At 41.3% G+C, this 15,542-nt stretch overlaps 1 protein-coding gene and 1 long non-coding RNA gene across 8 annotated transcripts in view; both read right to left on the bottom strand.

Annotated features, from left to right (window-relative positions):
* sash1a (SAM and SH3 domain containing 1a) overlaps positions 1-15,542 on the bottom strand; it is a 249,324-nt gene that overhangs the window by 125,014 nt on the left and 108,768 nt on the right. The gene's annotated exons all lie outside the window — the stretch shown is intronic.
* Positions 7,052-13,236, bottom strand: LOC116705798 (uncharacterized). The gene is made up of 3 exons (XR_004336044.1): positions 13,178-13,236; positions 11,638-11,640; positions 7,052-7,062 (listed from the first exon to the last, which is right to left on the bottom strand). It is a non-coding gene; the product is annotated as an uncharacterized LOC116705798 (long non-coding RNA).

The raw sequence follows: 15,542 nt of genomic DNA, 5'->3' as shown, positions 1-15,542 counted from the left end.
GGGGGGGGGGGGTCCACAGTGTTATGTTTCGATATGCACTCATTAAAGTTAATTTGACTGGCAAAACAGTTAAAGTCCTTTTTTTACATCAACAATAATTAAAGTCATCATTTTTGAGAAGTAAAAAGTTTTGGATACATTTTTACTGCTTCCAACCATATCTCAAATTTAGAGTCAATTTAGATTTTCATATTGCAATAATATAATCTTACATTAAAACATTGTGAAAACAAAACTTTCTAGATGTTGTGTTGTTACTTTGGCCCGGTTATTACCAAAAAAGCAAATTAGTACATTCATGATTTTGTCCATGTTGACAATAGTTGCTTCATGTACATTTATTAATAACGTTGCTTTGTTTATCTTTTCATATAGCTAACCGTCTAAACTCTGGGACAAGGTTGTTATGTTTAAATAATTGCCATGCTGATTCCAGACAGACAGCTTTGTTAAGGCAGTTTGGGCTTTAGATATATTTTACACTGTGGCCATTGTTAATGACAAATTGTGTTCCGCTATGAACGTGCACACACATATTGGTTTTATTAGAAACACGGACGGTCAAAGGCGTGGTCAAAGCGGTAGATGTCGATGCCGGTAACGTACTCGTCTGACAGAGTGAAACTTTCATGTGAGCACATGAAAATAAACTTGAGGTTTTGCGTGTGCACGTTAAAGTTTCACGTGAGCACATGAAACTAAACTGTACATATTTTTTGCTCATGTCCCTTAAGTGCTTTCTATAGAACTGACGTAACAGCTGTTATACATTTTAATGGTTATTTTCAGTTTTGAGGGTCTTTTACATGCTGTCTCAGGTAGTGGTTAGCTGAATTAGCTGTTAGCTAAACTACAGTTAACCTTCCGGTGGAGGCTAATGGCAGACCACTACTGTGGAACAGACTGTCTATGGGAACAGATCTTGCAGTGTTGTAAATCCTCGTCCATCATGATTATCATCCACACATGCGCAAACATATTGCGCATGCGCAGGACAGATCGTGCAGGAAGAACGGATTGTGTACCAACAATGTCTATATATTTTTAGCCACGTTACCACGGAGTCCACACACCACACTCTCGCTTTTTGGCAAGGATCTGCCCTACTTTGCATCTGATTGGCTAGAACTCGTTTCATTGGTAGGTGGAAGTTCGATGATTGGTTAAACCTAGTGCATCAAAACAAATCCCATGTGAACTTTTTTTTTTTTTTTTTTTTTTTTTTTTTAATAGTCAACCCCAGAAATCCGAACCCGGCCCGAGTATTTTAAGCTCTGCGTTAGAGTTGCGTTCCTCTCATATGATTGGTAGGTGAAATCAATTGACACGAAAATATAAAACCGCATGCAAGTTCCCAAATTTATTTATTTATTTATTTTTCCTCACGGCTGTACGCTGGACTTCCGGCACGGTGCCGGAATACTTTAAGCCCTGTTCATCAGACACCTGTATGTTCCAGCAAGATTAGAAGTGACTCTAAATAACCAGGTCTGACAGCATTAAGCATGTATGGAACATCATCATCGTCATATTCGTGTCAGTTCAGTATCAAGTCATGTCAAGACTTCTTGACATGCACTTTACTGTTGGCATGCAACATGCTGTTAAAGCTGTGTGCAGGCACCACTATGTCTAAGTGAAAAACTCTCGATTTAATTCGCCTGACCTACATAGTGAGCAGCATGAGCACGCCAATCCGTGCCGTTAATCAGCCGAACATCACAGGGTTCCACGGCATCTGCCTACGAGGTCCCCTGAATCATAATCTGCTCTCCAGTTGCTTTTGTGTAATGTTCGCATATTAAAAGTGCTGCATGGATAATCAAAAACCACCCATTGAGTTTGGGTACAAGGTCAACAAAATGTATTATAGGGAAGCAGCAGAGAGATAAATGTGCAGTTAAATAGAAAGCCAAACAGAATGCTGCAGGGTTGTATTAGTGGAGCTGTGGTTGAGTTTGACCACTAACAAATAGAAACAAGGCATGCTGTGAGCTTCTGATGGATAAAACCACCAGTCAAACCAGTTAAGTTTAGTTAATCTTAAGAGAAACAGACAGAAAACAAATTACAGATTATACAACACAAAAAAGAAAAGAGCACCCTTTGCTTCAGGCCCTGTGACTGCAGACCTACCTACACATGTTGAACTTCTCTCAATCTGTACGTGTCTTTCATCAATCCCACACAAGTAAGGGGGTGTATTGTATGAAAGAGACAAACACTCCCTCGTGGTTCCAGAGGTTGCATTTCAGCCAACAAGTGTAACTTAGAAGAACATGAGATAGGACTCATTCCACTCTTTGGGAATCGTGACACAGGGAATGAGTAAAACACAAAACAAGGGAAGTTTCCATTTCTTGCCTTGAAGTATATAAAAGGGTTGTCCACTGTTATGTTAAGCTCAGGGTTTCATAAGATCACCATACTGTAAGTGAAACCAGAAATGTCCCACTCTTCTGCTTTTTCCCACCTGAAGTCGTATTCCACTCTCTGGGGCCAAAGTTTCTCCCACTTTCTAAACTACATAGAAAGTTATTCATCATCTCTCAAAGGAGTGAGCACTATATCAATCTGTCTGTCAGCAGCCCTCCAGACCAATACGCCTTTGCCTGCCTCTGTACATTCCATGGCAAATCTCAGCACTGCACAGATTTCACTTTCGGCAAAAGGCTACACTCATTACATCACCAAGGAGCTCTGAAATATAAGCATGGCAATAACTGTCATCCCCTCGGTTCTAGTAAGCAGTAAAAAAATAAGTACTTGTGGGTAGTTGGCCTCTTGATAGAGTCCTTGTATTCAACTCGGGACCTTGTAATCATGCATTTCTTAATTTGAAAAATTACAACACAGAATCTGATGTGTTGCAATTTCTTAATCAATTAAATACCAACAGGGATGGGGTTTTAGTTTACAATACTCCAATGTTTCATTTGGACTGAATGAGAAATTATACCTAGATAAAAACAATAAAGCAAAAAAGCAACAGTATATAGGCTTCCATAGAACTGCTGATCTGTGTTATTTTCAGATTTTCTTTTTCTATTATTATTTCTGCAGGTCAGTTAGTATATGGGCGGTACAGATTAGGAGTTAGAGTAGAACCAGTGGAGAGAGCGAGAAGTTTGGGGGGGGGGGGGGGAACTCTAAATAGGACTGCAATAAGGGTCTGTATCCCATCTCACACCTCCACCCAAACACACCCTTTGGTTTAGTGTGAGGTGGCAAGGAGGGCTGGTTAGGAGTGAGAGGAGAGCAGAAGACACTTGCTGTCAGAAAGGCTTTAAGCTCTATATAGGGCTGCTGTCTGTTTGACAGACGTTGACAGTGAAAGACAGCTATTCTGAACAGAATGTCATGATGGATAACCTTTATGTAGTCTGAAGTATAGAAGGCCCTACCCCTAGTGAAAAAGGACAACAGGCCCAGAGCAAAGAGAAAAGTCATATCCTACTACACAATAGGACTCCTTAATATGATATGGACTTTAACTAGCCTCAACTGGAAAAGACCTCCAAAAGGAATTGTATGAAATGGGTCTATCAAACCACACCCACAGAGGGGAAAAATTATGTCTGACCTACAAGTTGTATTTCACAGATCTGGTACAGATCCTCGCAAAACATCTCAGCATGATCATTTTCATATATGTATATTTTTTAATGTAAATGACAATAATGATGCAAAAATTATAATGTCCTCCAATTCCGTGAATTATCGCATCTGCAATATCAGTCAAATATAATCCCAATGGGTATCTTTCCAAATCGTATACATTACTGCAGCAAGGTGAGTTAAACTTGAACCACTGAGTGACAGGGAAAACCATGTTTAGTTGCTCTTCAACCTTAAAGTGAAATCCATACAATTTGAAACCAAGTTCTCAGGTGCTTTAAAGGAGAATTCTGCTTGTACAAAGTCATTTATACATTTTAAGAAAAAGGCTCCCATTTTTTTTTTTAAACACTAAGGATTCAGCAACCACTAGAAGAAAAAAAACAAAAAACTACAAGGCAAACAGCAGTAACTAAGTGAGAAAGTAGGTGTGTGGTGTATGCCGTTCTATTCAAGACTCCCTGTCAAGTGGAGAAGGTGGCAAATCTCACTTTGGCAATGTAGCTGCACATCGGCAATCAGATCAATGACAGCTTTGCATTCAAATGGCGAAATTAAGGAACGGGCAGCCGCAGACCTCCAATCGCCTCCCCATCTTTCACTTTCTCACTCCCTCGCGTCAACCGTCTGACAGAGCGCCACTGACAGCGGCAGCCCACCAGCGACAGATTATTTGTGAAGCGACATGATTCAGGCCTCTGCTACCCTCAGCTCCTTTTTAAAAGCCCTTGTCAGAGCAATGAGAGCTTTATGTTTTCAAGGTGACGATAAGCTACAGGTTTATCACATGAGGGCACTCTGGGTAAGGAGGAGGCATGAATAGGACTTTTATAGGTATTTGCTGTAATGACTCCCTCCCATATACTCTGATTAACACACAAACGGTGGCAGGTGCGTGTACAAGTGCAGACAGGCATCGACACTGGGCAGTGTAGAGTACTTAAACTGTGTCTATTCTTGATGTTGAATTTCCTACACCACCCCATATCCTTACTCATCACCCTCCTGCTACCATGCGTTCCTGTCAAATGTTCCTTTATTTCTCCATGATTAGCCAAGTTAATAGGCCATAAAAAATGCTGCACCATTAAAAGGAGAGTTTTATTCCCTACCCAGTCTGGCCTTTCATTCTGCAGCAAAAGAATGCATCAAGGAGAATATAACAGAGGACTAATCCAATGGAATACTCCCAACAATAAAAATACCTTACTGGCAGTGCCTGGCGGACTGACCCATTTTAATTGTGCGTACACTAATCTATCCCACAGCAAACTGCAGCGGTTATATCCAACACTCTCCCTCTGTGGCTCATGGTGCATTGTGTGGGTGTGTGAGGTCTCGAGGATCAGCAATATTGTTTTTGTGGGACTCGGAAGGGCTTACAGAGACATTTGTGCCCTGAGGGCTGCACAAAATTTAATCCTGTATCAGGAACTGTGCAATGGGCGATCATGGATGGATTTGATCATTTAAATCTGGGATCATTATGTTAGACTTTGAGAACACACACTCGGATTTGCAACACTAACCCTGCTTGGAAGAATAAAAGGAGATGAACTTGGAAAACATTCTCCGTTGCAAACTGTTGGCTGGCTAAGGTTCAACTTAAAAAGGAAAGCATGTTTTCTTTCTGCAGTCTGATTCAGCAGCGGAGCTCTACAGCTGGAGCCTTGGGTTAATGCAGGACAGCTATTAGATTATAGAGCTTCCTATAAGTCACGTAGCAGATATGTACTGTACATAAAAAGGAGAAGTGGCCTTATAATGGTGATTGAACCTAGAATGAAGTATGCATGCATTTCCCAAAAGGGTTTGTAGCTCACTGCAAGAGATGTTTTGCAAACTCATGATGGAAAAAATCTTCACTACACAGATGTCTGAATCTCAAAGCCCTAAAGCAACCCTCGTAAACCAGTACCGTGACATAACCTCTGATTCAATCTGAGTCACTGCAGCAGTGCAGAATGTATTGTGTACAGGAAGCCTATACTGTATTCCCTAAGGTGCAATACAGTAGCAAATCAGCATTTGCCTTGTTAAATAGGCTACAGACCTCTGCTTTTTTTTAGTAGAACCTCACAGGCTATACACAACATTGCCAAAGGTTGGTAGACATTTGGCACCTCTCATTTATCTTGTGAAAGGTCATGAATTGTAGCAGGCTCTGTAATGAGTCATGGGTAGAATGGATCAAAGTTCACACCAACACCAGAAAGGTCAACTGACAGGGCATGTTGGCAGGGCATGTTTTCAATAAATGAAATGACAGCACTTTTGAGGGGTGTTTAGGCCCACCCACTTGGTGGCTACTGCTAAACATCCCAACAGCATGCATCACACAGTGCCAGCATCAGCACTTTTTGTTCTTTTCATTCCTCTGAGATGGATGCTCACTGTGCTGTTAGTGTGAATAATGTCACAATGTAGTGTGGGTTTTTACATGCCAAAAGGCAAAAGAAGGCATGTAACCTAGTTTAGTGAGACACACACAAAGGGTTTCTTTCCCCCCCGCTCACATCCTAGCTTTCTTTTGAATTAGCTCAAACCTTTGCCATGGCCTTCAATCACTGACAAGTGTCCATAATGCTTGTCATGAACACATTTGGTGTTCAAACGTGCTTTCAAAAGTGGAACAGATTATAAAAAGCACATGATAATTCAAAGAGTGAGTAAATGTATAAATATGGAGAATAAACTACTTCTGATTTATAAGCAGTATATGCACACTCAGTTGCCACTTTATTAGCTACATCTGGCTCAAACTAATGCAGGGGCATCCATGCGTCCTGTTATCCATCTGACCTTCATGAAAGTTATAAGGTTCAGCGTTTGTTGAAATAGTTTTAGAGCATAGTGTACATTATTATTTTGGAGGCTGCGGTTTGTGGTGCATTATACAGAAAGATGTGTCTTTTTGCCTGCCTTCACTGATAATATATAATTTTAGTTACCCTCAATCAAGGCCCTAATTCCCAGTTTTTCTCCCATCATGCTGCCTGATTCTGTTACTTATTATATTGTCATACACCACGAGATCACTGGGAGCAGCTCTCTCTGTGTACGCAACAAAAAGTAATGCAATTACAGAAAATCCGTTTTCTTCACTGTGTTAAAAAAAAATAACTTTTCTAGTTTTCTGATATACACTAAGCACGTTGTAGGTATACTGCGTCCAATGTGTTTTTTGCTCACTTTTTGGCCACCTCAGTCCGTATTGGAGAGCGCTTCCTGCCTCATGGAGTTACTGTAGGTAAACCTCAACCGTTTTTTTGGACACAAATATCATAAACACCTGTGCAGATGATATCAGCTGCCCTACTGCAAATACAGCAGTAAGCATAGTGTTTACGCATTGACTGCTTTGTATTGCAAAAAACACTGTAAACACAAATACCATATATTTTACACTGACATTCAGCTGACATGATGCCAAAAAACTGTCAACTTGAAGTCCCAGATAACAAATAACTGAAAACATCTTTCATACACATACACCTCAGTTTACACACTGAACAACGCCCATCAACTAGCGTAACACAGTTAATTATCTATTTATCTTTTCCACAGTAAGCTTGTTGGCAAGCACTGCTCCCGATATCCTGCTTAGCCACTCGCTGTTGGGCCAGTGTCTGTGTTGCTCTACATCCTGCCTTACAGATAAGAGATAAAGAGAAATCCAGGCCGGTGCCACCGGTACAGGCTGATAAGCACTGCTAGAGGCCTGGTGGTCTGCTGGCAGATCACTGTCCACACCAGACTTTAGCAACAGATAAGACATTGCATCCTTACAGGACCTTTGTGTGAAACACATGAGAGCAATGATGAAACAGAGTGGAGGAAAAAGCAAAGTTTCTTTTACAAGTGTATCACCCTGGTAAATCTCAGGATGAATGTGGCTCTAAAACAGCTGCGGACTCATCTGCTCAATATGTTCTTGACATCCGCTGAGCTCAAGGTGAGTTGAAAACTGCTCTTTTGACCAAACACAAAGCAGTGACAAAGATAGAAATGACAAGGTTACTTCTGTAAGGCAGTGCTCTGTGCTGCAGCCTGAACGCTGTTGAAGTGATGTCACAGAGTTGTGCGCATCAAGTGTGGCTCAGATACCTGTGCTGTGTGTATTTATAGACAGGTCTTCAGGGAGCTGATCCTGAGAAAACAGGAAAACATCTGAGGAACCTCTGACACCAAAGTCTAATACTTACTGTTTGAACCTGTGAGCCCTTCTTTAAAGATATAACATGTCCCCAAACTACAGATAATACAGGATAACAGAGATCGAAAGAAGAGAAAGACGTTCAGAAATATTCCTTTGAGGTATCTTCCACATTAAAATGAGTAAATAAATAAATAAATAAAGCCTAATTTGGTGTGGTGGCCTCTTTAATTAAATGTAAACAGCCCGCTATGCAATCTGCATTTGTTATATAGCCTGTTTATGGTTCTTTAGTCAAATTAATGTGATTAAAAGACATCTAGCGGGAACTGGAGCCAATCTATAGCAAACCATAATTTATTTCCAAGAAGCAGATGTCCAGCGGTAAACCAATACACACAACGATAATTTGGTGAATCTCATTGGAAGAGGAAGATTGGCTCATTCAGATTTAATAACTATCTATCTAGCTATCAGTGCTACCGCATCATAGATAAGACACCAGTCTGAGAGACTGAACGAACAAGGCTACGTTACGGAGTATTGTAGGTGTAGATATTTGGACCAAAGAGTGCGAATGATACAAGGCTACACAACAAACAGTAAGTTAAGCCATTCAGAAGCCAATCTGAGGTAACATAGAATCAAATAACTGGAATTCTATTTAAATGTCCCGTGTGTAATGACCCTCTTGACAAATAGTAATTAGAGAGCATTGGGTGTACACTTTTGGCACCTTTTCATGTAAATTGTCTATAATAGGCTGAGAATTGCTAACTGTGATTTTCTGCATTCTTACCTGCTCTGTGGTTAGCCTTTTTAATAGTTAATTGTTAGGGAGTGTCTGCTTTTTTACATTTACTTAGTTATAGTAGTTATTTTGTCAATTATGTATTTAAATACGGTTGTGTGTTTCAGTCTCCATAGAGACAATACGAGTAAGTAAGTACTCCAGTATTGGAACAATGTTTGCAATCGTGTTTTTCTCGTTATAGCGTTTGTCGATAGAGTAAAGCTGTCTGCAGCAAAGCAAAGATGTTAACTAATATTTAAAAAGCACCTTCAACAACCTGGCAGGATACATCAACTCCCACCGCCGCACACCATCTTTCCCTCTGTGCCTCTGCATCTGTTGCAGCCTCAGAGGCAGATGTTCCTATGAGGAGAGGCAGCAGGCAGCAGGCATATAGCACCCCCCACCCCCAACCACCAAATCCACCCCCACTACAATTACCTCTTTATCTACTGACTGTAACAATACCCCCCGCCCCCGTCCGCTTCATTGACCCTCATCTCTAGACAATTAGGACGGATAACAAGAGGTTGAGGGCCCACTGCTTGCATGGAGAACCCACTGATAGCACACACAAAGACCACTTGACTGTCAAGCAGAGGTGACGGAGCATATAAATGGGTGGTCTGGGCGTCAGTTATTTACATTTGGAACCATGGCAGCTTTTAGGAAACTACACTGATGAATATCCATTTGAATTGTAATGCTGCACCGTTAGCCGCTTATGATAAAGGTTGAACAAGCTCCAAAGTACTTTGGGACTCTTGCCAGGTTGCTGCTGAGCAGTGAACATCACATATTTTACCTCAGTGGATTTTGGTGGCAGAGGCCTGGCCCAGGGCCATACCTGACTGCTGTTAGGGAGAATAATGATGAATATCTGAGGTACCATTAATCTTGGTCAGGTATGTGTGAGGCAGGCTGTGTGTGTCCTCCTTCACGCCACATTCTCCCTGGAGCCAGCTGGTGACCAGACAGCACAAGATCAGGAGGGAAGGTCAGAGAGCATCATGGGCCCCTCATCACTAACAGTTTGACAATAGGACACACGCTCATATAGTCACGTAAAACTATTAGTGGTTTCAATCCAAAAGAACATGTGTCATTTGAATGTGTCATGACTCGGTATTTGACATATAAATTGCTCTATATCTAAAGTGCTGCATTTGACACGGTCGACCACGATATACTACTAGACCGATGGGAAACTGCGTTGGCCTTTCTGGCTCAGTACTAAACTGGTTTGAATCCTACCTAAAAATAGGGATTACTTTGTGTCTATAGGTAATTATGCATCTGAGCGTACAAATATGACGTGCGGAGTTCCGCAAGGCTCCATTCTGGGGCCTCTTCTGTTTAACATCTACATGCTTCCACTGGCTCAATTATGGAGAAAAACAAAATAGTTACCATAGTTATGCGGACGACACACAAATTTACTAACCTTATCGCCAGGGGACTATAGTCCAATACAAAACGACTAAGTGCATCGAACAAATTAACGCTGATGTGCCAGAACTTTCTGAAATTAAATGAAGGAAAAACTGAGGTGGTTGTTTTTGGAGCAGAGAGGAACGATTAAAAGTCTGCGCTCAGCTTCAAACAACAATGTTAAAACAACAGACAAAGCCAGAAATCTTGGTGTAGTCATGGACCTCAGACTGAACTTTAACAGCCACATTAAACAATTACAAAGTCACCTACTATCACCTTAAGAATATCAAGGGTTAAAGGACTATGTGTCAACAGGATTTGAAAAACTGTCCATGCCTTTATCTTCTAGACTGACTACTGTAACGGGGTCTTTACAGGTTCCCTAAAAACAATCAGACAGCTGCAGCTGATTCAACGCTGCTGCTCGAGTCTCACTAGACCAAGAGACTGGATCATCACTCTCCAGTTCTGAAGTCTTACACTATGCTTCCTGTGTCCCAAAGAATTGATTTCAAAGTACTCTTGCTAGTTATAAATCACTAACGGTTTAGGTCCAAATATTTGCTGATCTGCTACTACACTATGAACCACCCAGACCTCTCAGGTCATCTGGGACAGGTCGCTTTCTCCGTCCCAGAGTCAGAACTAAACAGGTGAAGCAGCTTTCAGTTTCTATGCTCCTCTATCTGGAATAACTCCCAGAAACCTTAGATCCGCTGCTACTCTCATTCTTTTAAATCAAGGCTGAAGACCTTTCTATTGATGCTGCCTTTCTTAAATGATAATCATTTCTTTAAATTTCTTATGCTGCCTGACTAAATTTATTCTTGTGTTTTTCATGTGTTTACCGGTTTTTAATGCTTGTGATTTTTAACTGTTTTTACTTGTGTTTTATCTGTTTAACTGATTTTGTGTAAGCACTTGGAATTGCCTTGTTGCTGAAATGTGCTATACAAATAAAGCTGCCTTGCCTTGCCTTGCCTTGCCTAAAATCCTAATAGTTATGATTTAAAATTGGCTTTTCTTTAAATGTTCTCTCGATGACGCATAAGCAGTTTTTTCAAACTGTAAATATTGCGGATGAAACATTTTCATACAACAGAACTGCTTATAATTCAAGATCAGAAGCTATATTTCTGATAACTGACTGGGAAATGACTAATGGGGTTGAACAGTGTCTGAACATTGACAGTTACTGTCCTACCTTTTGTGCTCACACACAGCAAGAGAGCATGGACAGCCTGCAGCGTTCCTGATCTACCACAAATAACTGAGATATTGGCTTTGGCTACATTTGACTAGTGCTGGAAGATGGGAAGAAAAAAAAAACATGGCTACATTTGCTGTAATGTGTGCCAGCATTCTGAGCTAGCTGGCTGAGACTGATCCTGTAAAAACTCCAAAGTAAGATGTCACAACATAACCTGGGCAGGGTTTTTGTATTGATCACAGAGAGGGGACTGAGGTGAGCAAAAAAAAAGGGAAAAAAGAACAGACATTAGTGCTGAAGCTGAACATGTGCTGCTGTATTGATGCCAAATTTACAATTGGACGTGTCGTGCATTGGGTGTCATTGTGAAAAGCTTTCATTTCTCTGTCTGGTGGAAACCTGCAGGCATATGTCAGAATTCTCAACACACTCCACTCACACCCACCACACACACACACACCCACCCACACACCACACCCACACACACACACAACACACACACACAACACACACACACACCACCACACACACCCACACACACACACACACACACCACACAGCTTTGCTTCTGCTCAGGTTTGGTGTACTGCTTTGCACGGTAATTCGTTTATACATTTTCCTCGCCAACCACTCTTCTGCAGGATTTCAAAAGATTCATAATTCTTTTTGTTAACACCCGAGCTCTGCCACAGGCCCTGCAGCTCATCTGTAATCCTAAAATGAACTCTACATCACCTCCAACACAGCTAACGGGAACAAAGTAAAGCAAAAAAAAGGGAAGGCAAGGAAAGTATGCCAACTGCCCACGCAGCCAATCACACGTAGGATTTCCGTGGTAGAAGGACGTCTCGTGGGATATGAAGAAGTGCCCATGGGGGACTGATAACCCTGTTCAAGATACACTATCAGCTACTAAGATACCAACATGTGCAAGAGCATTGATAATGTATTGGATGCTGTGGAAGGAGATTACAGCTGCATTTGAATTCAATTTATCTTTATAAAAAAAAGACACTTTCCAGCCTTATTACCCTGAGTATAAAGTTTTTGACAGTGCAGGTTTATAGTGCCCAATGTCATGAAACTTTCTAATAAAAATTTTCAAAGAATCGTATAAGCCTTACAGTTATCATGAAGTTCTTCATCCCAGCAGCGTGGCTATAAACTGTGTAATAATGTTATTAATCTCACGAAACGCAAACAACCATGTGATAGGCAGCGCAGATGTCTCAGCTCTCTTGTAAAGCAGAGGGTGGGTCATGATTCATGTCATTCCTGATGGAACTCAAGGCAGCCTCAACGCCAATGTAAGTACCAAAAGAAGAAAAGGTGCACATTTAAGTGGAATGGATGAACAGTGGCTTTTTAAACTAAAACCTCTGTCTCCGTTTAAGACTCTCGCTCAATGACGATTCTTTTCTTAAACATGACTCCCAGTGAGAGAAATTACAGCTCTGTGCCCCTGAACCACCTGGCTCAAGGTGCCCTGCATGTTAAATAGCCAGACACACAACTAGAATACACAATCTATCCAAACAAACAGCCACAACGGGGACATCAGTTATCCCTGAAGGACAGGAGACAACGGAGGGAGGATGAATGGGGATGGACACACGAGAACAGAGCTGCAGTTTTATCATTATTTTAGAACAATGATATTTTAGAACTTAATTTGTTTTACTCTATCCCAATTTACATCTGATATCTTTTCTCCTTTTTCGTCCATCTGGTAGATCTGGCCACAGCCCTTCCTGTGGAATTAGCTTCATTAACAAATAGCCCCATTAGCTTTAGCACAGACCTTTGGCATCCATCGGATTGTAAACAGTATTTTGGCCAATCACTTTGGTTTCCAAAACAAGACTACTTCAATCAATCTCATCTTGATCTCCTTTGAGGATGAGAAAACAACCACATAAAATAATTGTACTGCCATAGAAGCTTTTGTCTTAAAAGAGACTGAAACCTAGCCTGACGTTGTCATAGTCAGATTCTAGTCAGACTATGAGTCTGATACGGTCCATTGGGCTGTGATTATGGGGATATATGTTTCAACCGAAATTGCCTCAGCGCTCAGTTGGATAGACCTACAACCAATCAGCGCAACGGAAATCAACACAAAGACACACAATGCACTTCCGTCCTAACGTCCGACTTTTAGACTTTTTTGAGGCTGGATATATACATTGTTTTGTGTAAATATGAATGTGGATAATGTTAGTGATAGTGAGACACTTGCTACAGTTGCATTTCTAGAGATGAATCGGTAAAAACACGTTTTATTTTTCTGATTCACAAGTTTGTTCTAACGCCGCTGGGCGCTCCCTCTCTTCAGTCGATCTCCATCTCTCTCCACCATACAACGTTAGCGCGCTTCCAGGCGGTTTTTAAGGCTGTCTAAAAACTGCCATTTTGTACAGCTGTTTGTAAAGTAGAAATAGATTATTGATCCTTTTATTTATATAGTTATAGCTGATTTTACCAGCTGACTTCTCTATTGGCTGTTGAAACAGGTAAAGTCTCTTCTAAAACCAGCCCAACCCAACCAGTTGCAGCGACACCATCAGCTGGTTTGAGTCGAGCTGAGACAAGCCGGTTGAGGATTTTAAAATTAATGTCAATATCGTCTAAAAAAAAATCTCTAGCAGTGGCTGTCTCTGTTGTAAACTAATTCAACCTAAGCGCTCTTTGGTGACGTGTTTGACCGTTACTGTTGATCATATGTCCATCATCATATAAAGTCCGCCCTGAAAATTTGATCGGTCTGAACAGCTCTTTTTCATAGTTGCTCCACAAGGGACCAAACTTCCCAAACCACAAGTGTTGTGGGCGGGGCTTAGTTCGGCTGGCATCCAGGCTAACTAAAGCCCATTTTGTGGTTGGTCTTAGTTTGATTTCACCAAGGTGTTCCTGAGCACCGCAAGGAACTGTATTTTGGCCAAATTTAAACACAATTATCTAAAACCTTTTTACAGAACCAATTCAGGAGGCATGGTCATGTACTGTTATTTTCCTTCTCCTGATCTTATTTTGATTCGATGAAGGCACACTCAAATCTTAACATGTGGCCGCTTGCTAGCTTGATATGACCCCAAGGCTCAATTGAGTTTTTACGGCCGGCTTGGTAACAGCTGTTCTTCCATTTCTGCAGTCAAACCTGCATCTGGTGAAGAGCAGGAGAAGATGCAAATTGGGATTTCTTCAGAACATTTGCTCAATATCATGACATCTTTCTTATGTTGTAAATGACAATGTTCGCCTTTGTCCTTTTGAAGAAGGGCTTCGTGTTTCTTCCTTTGCATTGGCCAACGTGTCATAGAACAACGTAGAACTGCAGTAGACTCATTTTGTGACTCATAAGGACACCACTTTGGAATTGTGAAAGCTAATTTTATCCCTGAATAACACCCCTGGAGTCTCATGTATAAACACTGCATACGCTGGTTTTCCCGCACATGGTGTGATTTATATAAATGTACTTGACGTGAGAATGTGCGGGCCATCTCAAGTCTTTTCTGGCTCTGTAACGTGGCGAATTCTAAGTGAAAAATGCAGAAACTTACCAAACATTACAAAATAAAGTTTCCACTTCACTTAGCTACATCATTATACCCGGCATAATTATATCCGCCAACACTCCATAAAAGTTTGATCATTTATGTGGATAATGTTTCACATCTTTCACACTATAAACTGTTTAATTCGCTGGCTCTCTGTTAAACATGAGGATGGGAGATGAATTAAAAAATCCATCACTTTTCTGTATTTCCCATAGATGACTCTTCTACTCACTGTGCAATGCAATAGTGTCTGAGTCTGTAGTTGTTGAGGCTCAGACATCCATGCCGCAAAGGAGGTGGGCCGCACGGATCCATCTCCCCAGGGACAAATGGTGTGTCGGGTGGGCAAACTGATGTGATGCGTAGGCTACTTGATCCTGCGGAAGATTTGTAGGTTATGTAGGCGAAGTGAACAAGGTGTAGGAAATGAACCCCAACCGGTCCACCAAGCTCTGAGCCATCTTGACTGTCTTGATTCTGCATTAATTTTTGCTACTGTAGTCCTATTGCATTATTTTATCCATGCGTGGTGCAGCGGATCCGTACGCACTGTCACCTGCCGTGGAGACGCTGGCCTCACTAACCTTTTGGGTTAGTTGAGTCTCCCTCGCGCTTGACTCAGTTTCACTGAGCCTACTAACACTTACTACTAAATGGCATTACATCAGTGGGTTCAAACCGCTTATTGTGCATAATATGGACTAACACTGAGGTGCATGGTGTGGCGCTGCCACTATTCTCTTGATTTCCACTTCTACATTAGACCCTTTT

The sequence above is a fragment of the Etheostoma spectabile genome, chromosome 18, assembly GCF_008692095.1.
Source record: "Etheostoma spectabile isolate EspeVRDwgs_2016 chromosome 18, UIUC_Espe_1.0, whole genome shotgun sequence".
Classification (NCBI taxonomy): Eukaryota; Metazoa; Chordata; class Actinopteri; order Perciformes; family Percidae; genus Etheostoma; species Etheostoma spectabile.
Note: the sequence above shows the minus strand (reverse complement) of the source record. Positions and strands in the feature narration are given on the sequence as shown.